This window comes from Camelus bactrianus, chromosome 31, assembly GCF_048773025.1.
Source record: "Camelus bactrianus isolate YW-2024 breed Bactrian camel chromosome 31, ASM4877302v1, whole genome shotgun sequence".
NCBI lineage: Eukaryota > Metazoa > Chordata > Mammalia > Artiodactyla > Camelidae > Camelus > Camelus bactrianus.
In genome coordinates, this window is record NC_133569.1 from 10,369,194 (window position 1) to 10,380,535 (window position 11,342).

The following is an 11,342-nucleotide window of genomic DNA, read 5'->3' on the forward strand; positions in this document are numbered from 1 at the left end:
CAGGGGCTTCTCACTCTTTACTCCGCTTTGCTTTTTCCACGGCACTTGATATATTCTGCAATTTTAAATTATTTAATTTATGTTATGTTTACTGTTAATTGCCTGATTTTCTCCACTCAGATATAAACACCACAAGCCCAGTGATGTCTGCTTGTCTTGGTTGCCCATGTATCCCAGTGCCTGGTGTTTAATAGATACATATTAAAAAAATGTTTATTATTATAATTCATGTAAGAATAAAAATCCAAAACTATTTTTTTATTTTTTTTAACATTTTTTATTGAGTAATAGTCATTTTACAATGTTGTGTCCCAAACTACTTTTAAAACACATAATATGGAAATACATAGAAGAGACCCATAAATAAACTCACAGATTTGTTAAGTGTTTGATTCTAGGAGGGAATTGAAAAATCAAGGAGGCTTTTTACTTTTAATGTGATATCCTTCCTCATTTGATGGTTTTTATAATAAAAAATATGTAAGTATTCAGTATGTAATCGCAGTGTAAAAAATTAAATTTGAAATGACAAATAGCTCAGAATAAACAAGATGTTTTGATAAAGAAGAGTAATAGGTGAGAATGAACCTTACTGTGTATGAAAGGAGACTTCTAAGCTTCTCTGTAGGATGGCACTGATAAAGCAATAGACCTACACATCACAGAACCAGCCAGATGTTCTGTGGGATCGATTCCTTAGCAGAGATGAGAAAATACTACATAAGAAAGGCATGTCAAGTCAAGGAGGGATAGAAAAACGTGGAAATAATTACTGAGCTCTTGGGGTTTGGAGTGAAACAGTGTGAATTTCACCTTACATCAAAAAGGAAAATATAAATAGAGAAATACAGACACATTATAGTACTCACCACAGGAAACACCATAAATAAAATGGAAGGTCCAATGCTACCTTGAAAAAAGTGCTTAACAAATATAGAAGATACTGGATTGAGATTCTTATTGAACCAAGGTCCATGCAACCAAAAGAAAAACACTAAAACTCTGGTAAGTGTACAAAGCTCTTAGACATGCAGTACTGATTCAACCAGAATCCACCAATTTGCTTCTTTCCTTAATGGTCAGATAAGCCATTTACAGATGGTTAGTTTACACTGAGTGACCCTAAGAGCAGTCTGAAATCTACAAACAGTATACTTGCAGAAGTTTTAAAAGGCTTTAGGATCATAGAGCACTGGTTTTGAATAAAGTAAGACTTCCTACAGTTATTTTTTATTGTAGTTTAAACACAAATCAAGGATGCTGGTTCAGTGGCAGACCCATGCAAAGGAAACTGGGATGAGAGGCTATTTAATTGCCCAGAACAGGGAGAATCTGTCTATCATCCCTGTCAATAATAATTAGTGCTTTCTGAAAAGGATGTTGTAGATACACAGTCAAAATGATCCTTAAAGGGGGGATGTAATTTGGCTTAGGGAAATCCATCACCAGGAAATAACTGCTTGTGAAGGAAAAATACAGCAAAGCACCACACTTGGAAGTAATAACCACACAAAACACGACCCCACACCCAGGCTCGGTCTTATATAAGAAACTATCATATTGTCAATTAAATAGTAACTTCTCAGTGATGACACTTTGAAATGGCTAAATACAAAACTGAGAGAAGAAAGGAATTGCTCCCAGTCACCTCTCTGTCCCCCTTCCCTGCCTCCACAGCCCCACAAACAAAACAGCACAAGAGAAAACCCAACAGCCCTGTTTAGAGTGATTTTCCTGGCTCACTTTCACAAGAGACCTAGAAATAACATCGCATCAGTATGTAAACCAGACAGGGCCTGGCCTGCTGTGTCAACACAGAAAATCAATCCTGGAGTCCCAGCCCTGCCTTGTGGCCTTTAGGACTGCATCAGAAATCAATCCTGGGGAAGAAAAAAAGGGCAGCGCCACCGGGCTCGGGGACACCCCTCACAATCTGAGTTCCAGCTGTGGCTGTGCCAGGGAAAACAGTCCTGGCCACGCACGCATGCTCTTTCTGGGTGCTGCCAGCCCTTTCAGGCTGAGATGCTGGAGGACTTTGTGGGTTAGCTACTGAGCTACAGTTTTGCATGAATTACCTCATTTCGTCTCCACAGCAGCCCTTTGAGGAAGATGCTATTCTAGTTCCCTTTTGCACAAAGGAATAAAGATCCTTAGAGGGAGTCAGTTGGCTAAGGTGCTGATCCAGTGTGTAAAGTTGGCCCTTTTTACCTTAAGTATTTAAAAAATAAAATATTTTTCTGGCATCTTCGTGTTCATTTATTTGGACAGCCAGGGCAAAGTACCACGGACTGGGTGGCTTAAACAGCACAGATGTCTCAAAGTTCTGGAGGCTGGAGTGGAAGATCAAGGTGTTGGCAGGGTTGGTGTCTCCTGAGGCCTCTCCCTTGGTTTATAGATGACTGATCGTTCCTGTGTTTTCACATGATCTTCCTTCCCTTTATGTGTCTCTGCCTCCTGGCTTTCTCTTCTTCTAAGAACACCAGTCATTGGATTAGGGCCAACCCTAATGAGCTCCTATAACCTAATTACCTCTTTAGAGGTCCTGTGTCCAAATATAGTCATGTTCTGAGGTACTGAGAGTTAGGACTTTAAACATGAATGTTGGTGCAGGGTGGGGGGGACACATCTCAGGCCATAGCAACTTTATTATTGTAATTTTTACAGACTTAACCATTTGAATACTTTATGAAATAATGACCATACATCCCACTCTGCCTATCCAATAAAAAATACCTCATTTTGTCTGGAGAAAACCCTGCAAGACGCTAGCTGACTCGTCTCACTTTGCATGTTCTTGGCATTCGAGGTAGTTAGGGTGACCCCCAAAATCATGCACTAACTCCCTGTCCAGCGGCTTGGAAACCCCAGTGTGCATCAGGGCTTCGGGGGCCCGGCTGGGCTGAGCCTCCGAAATCAGGTCTGAAGTGGGGCTGAAGGAGGTCCTGGGAATCTGCATTTCTAGCAAGTTCCCAGGTGACGCTGTTGCTGCTGGTCCGGGGTCGCCCTTTGAGAAGCACTGTTCTAGTTCATTCCCAGCCCCCTCTCTAGGTGACTCTCCCGCACCAGCCTGCCCCTCGTGAGACGGGACCTGCTGAAACTCCCGCCGCTGCCTTCCCCCAGCACCGGAACCTGTGCTCACTCGGCCTGCCTGGCTGTTTGGAAAGATAAGATTCTCTATGGTCTTTCTAGAGCCCGTCCTTCCACGTGGCTACTCGATCCCAAAACCCTGTTGCACACTCAAGACATTAGTCCATGCATTTTCCCTGTCTCTCCTACATTAACAAGTTTTTTCTCTTTAGAAAATCATCCTCATCAGCACATACGCATGATATTAATTCGCTCATCTTAAAAAGCAAAACAGAAACAAACAGAAAACACATCTTTTACTGTCCTCTCCCTTCCCATTAGTTGTTACTCTATTTCTTCTAGTCTTTGCAACAGAACCCCTGGAAGGGATGGTCTTTACTCAGTCTCTCCAGTTTCTCTCCTAATCTCTCGTAAACTCCCTGTGACCAGACCTTCACCCCCACTATTTCACCAAAACTGCTCTTACTAAGGTCACAGATGACCCCCAGATTGCTAAATCTCATGGCCCACCTTCTGCCATCTCACATTTTACCCCATGTGGCAGACGTGACATTCCTTGTTCATACACTTCTTTTGGCTTCTAGGGCAGCTGGTAATGGGATTATTATTGTCATCTAGAATATATGAATGATTAAAATTCCAAAAAGCCTTTAGCTTTCTTTCTAATAAGGTAAATATAAATAGCTATGATCTACATTAAAAAAAAAAAAAAAAGTCTTTGGGGCTTTCCATGATTTTGTAAGACTGTAAAGAGGCCCTGACACCAGAAGCTCGAGAAGCTCTGCAGTCCTGAGTGCTCCGGAGTTCGGGGCTTTCTATTCCATTGTGTCTCCAGCGTTTCTACGTAGAGTTCTGGGGAAAGGTGGGTTATGTATTATTGTCCCATGGATGATGAGGATGTGATTCTCAGAAAGGCACCACCACACACACAAAATACACATCTTTTTAATGTGGTTAAGGTTTAGATTTTTCTCCTTAAAGAGGAAGGAGCAATACAGAGAAGGGACAAAGCTTTCAGGGTTTCAAATCCTACAAATTCCCCAGATGCCAATGGTAAGACCCCATCAGGTTCTTTGAAAGGTGTTCCTTTGCCAGTGGTATTATTTCAATTACACAAATAAACTCTCAAACAAGGATGATACAGCAAACTGAGAAAAGTTGGTATTCTGTCCTGGCAAGACCCCATACTGCATTCCTTTAGGGGGAAAAAATACTGATAGCCAAATTTTATTGAAATATTGCAAAAAAGAAAAACAAAAAAGGAAAGAAAGAATTAAACAATGCATAGAACATTTTTATTATTTTTCCCTGAGTTTCAAAATACAATTCAGCCATTGTTTCTTCCCTGGGAAGCCAAACAAATATTAGTTTACAAACTAAGCAAATAACATCAAGAGAAGAAAATAGACTTCTTTTTATTTTCTCTGCCATTGAAGTGCTACTAATGTTAGCAGAGAAGAATCCGTTAATGCATAACAAGTTACAGTGCCCTATGACTTTTATTCTATCTCAACCTAAACAGGGAAATTATAATTCTGAGTATGCACCTCTTTTTTCCTCTTTGTAAAAAGCTTTCAGGGATAAGATATTGCATTCCACTCTTTCTGAATCCAAAGAACTGTTTGCCCATGAAAAGAAATCTCACCAAGTTAGAGACATTATTTTAGAGAAGCAGTAGAATACTCTTTCTGCGAGATAAAGACCGCAGCTCCTACAGTTTACTCTAGCACCTGGAGGTAAATGGTCTTCTCAATCTACATCACAACCACAACCTTTCCACTACACAGGGTAGCTGTGTGAGGGCAGAGGCTGTGACTTCTTGGTCCTTGGACCCAATTATTCCCTGCTTCAAAGTAGGTTCAAGAAATGTTTGTTAAATTGAAAATTAAATATTGTCATCTGAATCTTCAACAAGCACTACAAATTCAGTATCTTCTCCCATCGTTATCTATCTTTGTAGATTGCTTCATCACCTATCATTTTCAAAGCCAAAAATGTTGGCTTCAATGACCAGGCAGTCTGCCACTTTGAACTTTATATCCAATTAACGAATCCAACAGACTGCAAATTCTCTATTGGTACACAAATTTGGGTTTTATTATTACTTACCAAAATATTACTTTAGATTCATTCATTTTCCCTAGTATAATGCTTTCTCCAACTCCTCACTTTAAAGTTGGCAGTATTTGCTTTCCAAAAGGTGGAAAAAAGAAGTATAATTGATATGCTAAGACAGGAGAAAAAAATCAAATCATTAATTGTTCAATTAAAAACACAAAAGGCAGAAAAAAAGTGGAAGACAAAAATAGTGACAAAAAACAAGGGCAACAAATAAAAAACAATAACAGATATGGTAACTATTAATCCAAACTATATCAATGATTACTTTAAATATCAGTGGTCTAAATGCACCAGTTAAAAAACGGAGATTGTCAGTATGGATCAAAAAACAAGACCCAACTATATTTTTACATAAGAAATCCACTTTAAATATAAAAACATATCTTGATTAAAAGTGGATGAAGAAAAATAGGTCATGCTAATATTAGTCAAAAGAAAGTAGCAAGACTAATTTCAGACAGAATACAATGTAAGGAAAGTTATCAGGGATAAAGAAGGGTACTACATAATGATAAGTAAATTCTCCAAGAATACACAACAATTTTTAACATATAAGCACCTAAAAACAGAGTGTCAAACTACATGAGGCAAAAACTAATAAAACTGCAAGGAGAAAGAAATGAATGCACTATCATAGTTGAAGACTTCTACAGCAGACTTCAACATCAGTTGAAGACTTCAACCTCTTTCAGAAATGGACAGATCCAGTAAGCAGAAAATTAGTAAGGACATAGCTGAACTCTACACCACCATCAATAAACTGGGTAGTTAACAACTATAGACTACTTCATCCAACAGACAAGATAGACCACATTTTGAGCCATAAACACACCTTAACAAATTTAAAAGAATAGAAATCATACAATGACCACTCTCATACCACAATAAAATTAAACTAGAAATCAATAACAGAACAGTAACTGAAAAATCTCAAAATACACAGAGATTAAACCATATTCTCCTAAACATAACACACAGATCAAAAAAGATATATCAAGAAAAATGTTTAAATGTTTTGAACTAAATGAATATGCAACTTATCAAAATTTATGAAATACAGTGAAGGTAGTGCTTAGAGGAAATTTTTCAGTATTGAATGTATGTATTAGAAAAAACAAAAGGTCTAAAATCAGTAATCTAGGTTTCCACTTGGAAAAGAAGAGAAAATTAAATCAAGCAGGCAGAAGAAAATTAATAAGAATTACAACAGAAATCACTGAAATTGAAAACAGGAAATAAATAGAGGAATTCGACAAAACCAAAAGCTGGTTGTTCTGAAAAGATCTTTAAAAATCAATAAGCCTCTAGCCAGGCTAACTAAGAAAAAGAGAGAAGGGGCACAAATTACTAATATCAGAAATGAAAGAGAGGACATCACTACAGATCCCACTGGCATTAAAAGCATAATAAAGGAATACTGTGAACAACAAAATGCCCACAAATTTGGTAACTGTTGGTCTGCACCCTGCAGGCCTGTAAACCCTGTGCTTGCCCAGCCTCGAGACTGAAGAAAGAGCTCAGAGTCAGTGACAGAGACATCAATGGTTTAATAGATGGGGATCATATACGTCCAAAACAAGAGGGTCCTGGAGTTACATCCCACTATGGACAGCCAATGGCAGGAAGGACATAGCAGCAGTCTGCAGTACCAGGGGAAGAAGGAGGTTACCAGTTACAGGGGAACTTGACATCAGGTTGGCTTACCAGTTACCGGAGAAACCAGCAGAGGAGCTTGCCCCTCACCACCCTTTTGATAAACTAACATAGTGGAGTCATTTTGATTTGAAGATTAGAACATCCACTAGCTAGGAACAGAGGCAAGTACATAAGCATTTACTGATTAGGCTCTGTGATTAAGAGGGAAGGTCAGTCGTGTGAGTAGGGTGTTGGTAAAGCAGGGACTAGTCAAGCAGAAGGTGTACAGAGAGCAAGAGAACAGCCATATTGGATGGCCTGATCATACCGTAACTTAGATGAAATAGGTCAATGCTTTGAAAGACACAATTTGCCAAAACTCACACAAGAAGAAATAAACAATCTGAATGAGTCTATATCTATTTTAAAAATTGAATCAATAATTAATAGCTTTCCAAAACAGAAAGCACCATGTCCAAATAGGTTCACTGGTGAATTCTATCACAAATTTAAGGAAGAAATTATACTAATTGTCTACAATCTCTTTCAGAAGATTAAAGGAGAGGAAATACTTCCTTACTCATCTTATGAGGCCAGCAGTACCCTAATACCAAAACGAGACAAAGACATTACAAAAAAAGAAAACTATAAACCATTTTTCTCATGGACATAAATGCAAAAATTGTCAATAAAATAATAGCAAATTGAATCTAAAAAATATTTATAAAAAGAATTAAACACCACAACCAAGTGGTATTTATCCCATTCATGCAAGGCTGGTTCAGCATTTGAAAAGCAATAATGTAATCTCTTCCAACCACAGACTAAAAAGGAAAAACTGCATGATCATATCAATAGATGCAGAAAAAGCACTTGGCAGACAACACACATTCATATTAACTCTCAGTAAACTAGGAATAGAGGGAAATTTTCTCAACTTGATAAAGACTACCTACAAAACTAAAGCTAACAGCCACAATGGTGAGAAACTTAAAGCTTTCTTACTATGATCAGGTAGGAGGCAAGGTTATTTCTTCTTACAACTCTTTTTTAACATCAGACTAAAAATCCTTGCTAATGCAATATAAGAAAAGGAAAGAGGTACACAGATTGAGAAGGAAGACATAACAATGTCTTTGTTTACACACGTTCTTCTTTGTAGAAAATCTGAAATAATTGACAAAAAAAAAATCCACACAAACAAAACCTTCCTGTAATTCATAAGCAATTATAACAAGGTTGAAGGATACAAAATTAATACATAAAAGTCAATTGACTTCCTCTCTAACAATCTGAAATTACAAACACAATACCATTTGCATCAGCACACCAAGAATGAAATACTTAGGAATAAATCTGACAAAATATGTACACAATCAGTATGAATAAAACCACAAATTCTGATGAATGAACTCAAAGAAGCACTAAATAAATAGGGAGATATTTCATGTCCATGGACAGGATGACTCAATATTGTCAAGATTTCAGTTCTTCCCAACTTGATCTATAGATTCAGTGTAATCCCAACCAAAATCCCAGCAAGTTGTTTTGTGGAAATCAACAAACTGATCTAACATTCATATGAAGAGGCAAAAGACGTTTTAAGACTTACTGTAAAGCTACAGTAATCAGGACAGTGGGTACTGGCAAAAGAATAGGCAAATAAGTCAGTAGAGAGCCCAGAAATATGTTCCCACAAATAGTCCACTGATCTTTGACAAAGGAGCAAAGGCGATGCAATGGAGCAAAGACTGTCTCTTCAACAAGTGGTACTGGGACAACTGGACATCCACAAGCAAAAAAAAAGAAACTAGACATAGGCCTTACAGCTTCACAAAAATTAAATCAAATGGATCACAGACATAAATGTAAAGTGTAAAACTATGAAATTCACAGAAGACAACATAGAAGAAAATCAAAACAATGTTGGGCATGACCTTTTTAGATGAAGTGCCAAAGACACAATCCATGAAAGAAATAATTGATAGGCTGAACTTCATTAAAGTTAAAAACATCTGTTCTGTGAAAGATGATGTCAAGAGAACAAGAAGACAAGCTGCAGAATGGGAAAAATATTTGCAAAAGATACATCTGGTAAACTATTTTCCAAAATATACAAAGAATTCTTAAAACTCAACAAAAAAACAGCAACAACAAAAATACTGATCAAAAATAGACCAAAGATCCTAATAAACATCTAACCAAGAAGATACATAGATTTCAAATAAGCATAAGAAAAGATGATCCATATCGTGTATCATCAGGGAAATGCAAATTAAAACAGTGAGACATCTATTAGAATGGCCAAAATCTAGGGCACTGACAGTACCAAATGCTAGTGAGGATGTGCAATCACAGGAATATTCAAAGATTGCTGGTGAGAATGCAAAATGGTACAGCCATTTTGGAACACATTTTGATGATCTCCTATAAAACCAAATATACTCTTACTATATGATCCAGCCCTCACACTCAGGTATTTATACAAAGAAGTTGAAAACATGTCCACACAAAAACCTGCACTCAAATGTTGATAGCAGCTCTGTTTATAATTGCCAAAACTTGGAGGCAACCAAGATGCCCTTCAGTAGGTGAAGGATAAATTAAGGTACATCCTGATGCTGGAGTATTAGTAAGCCCTAAAAAACAAGCTGTCAACTCATGAAAAGGCATAAGGGAAACTTGAATGCGTATCTCTAAGTAAAAGAAGCCAGGCTGAAAAGGCTACATGCTGTAGAGTCTAACTACAGAACATTCTGGAAAAGGTAAAACTATGGAGACAATTAGATCAGCGGTTCCTGGCAGTTGATGGGGAAAGATAAACAAGCAGAGGACAGAGGATTTTTAGGGCATTTTTAGTACTCTGGATGATATTATAATGATGGATATATGTCATTGTACATTTGCCCAAACCTTTAAAATATACAAGACCAAGAATGAACTCAAATGTAATCTATGGACTTTGGGTGGTTACGAGGTAAAACAGAGATGACAGCACTACATGGTGATGTTGAAGGAAACTGTGAGTGCAGGCTTCATCCTTGCTCATAACGGTACCATTTTGGTAAGTGGTGTTGATAATGAGAGAGGCTTTGCGTATGTGGTGGCATAGGGTCTGAGGAAAATCTCTTTACATTCCTCTCAATTTTGTTGTGAATTAAAACTGCTCTAAAAATGATCTTTCTTTAAAAATGGATATAAAATATTGCTTCTGCTTTCTTCTCAGTTTTCCCTCTGCTTAGACTTTCAAAGGCTCTTTATTTTCTGTATTAGTCACATACTTACAGTATTCTGCTGGATTTTACTATATGACTCCAAACAACAGTGTCCTCATCAGCTCCCGTCTACAATTTCCATACGCCCTGTATTCCCAACAGGTGTCTCTGTCTTAAGGTGGTTTCCCCTGAAGCAGATCCAGAGGCAAGGATTTGTGTGCAATTCTTTATTATATGGGAGATGTCCCCGTGAAACACCATAAACATTCAGGAAAGGAAGACAGGGAAAAAAGAGAAACAATAAGGTGTGCATTATAAGTAGGTTTTAGAATGAGGGCAAATACAGATCAATCTCACTGGGGAACCCTGGGATACAGTGAGGAACACTCTTCCCTGTTATCCAGTGCCCAACCCCAATTGCTTTCAAGGGGTATGTATTCTCCGATCAATTTGCCACTGGCCAAGAACTGCTGCTGGATGCATCTACTCCCTAGCATTTTTAGCCTGCCTCGTGCATGAACAGATAGAATGTCTCTGGCAGAGTTACAGGTGCTTCCAGCTGAACGCATGTTACCAAAATGGTGACTGCCAAGGACATATGGGTGGGTGCAGACACAGGACTATTTTAGTGGACATGACACAGTCTCACTTATACTTCTGTTGCTGTGCTTAAACAGTTACTTGTGTAGGGGCTGCCTTTTTGGTTGTTGTTACCAGTGAAATTCTGCTCAACCTCTAGTCCCAAGGTCAGCCGTCACTTACTCTAATTCCATCCCTAAGGAAGAATTAATGATTTCCTCCTCTGTACATCCATCATACATCCCTAGAGATCAAAATGTCAACCTGTACTTCCACATCACCATGCAGTGCAATCATCTCTATTTTACAAATGAAGAAACAGACAGGTCTGCCCAAGAATATCTGACTCCTAAAAGTTGGAGCCCAGACTCCAACCTAGTACTGTTAACCCAGAATCTTCCACTTAGCTCAAGAAACCAAACAACTTTGAAATGAACTCAACTTGTATCTTTTCCATAAAATAACCGAAGACCAACTGGCCCCAATAAGTCCCCTGACATTCCAAGAATCAGAACCGCAGTGTGAAACAGATTTATCTGAACACAACCACTTTATATAAATGATTTCTATATGAATATCTCCACAAAATCTGACTGCAGATATGAACATATCTGTATTTCCTATCAACAACTCAATCATTACCTGCCTTATAAAAAGAAGTGCGGTTTCTCCCTCTTGATGTGCCTCATTTCCCTGTTTGTTTGT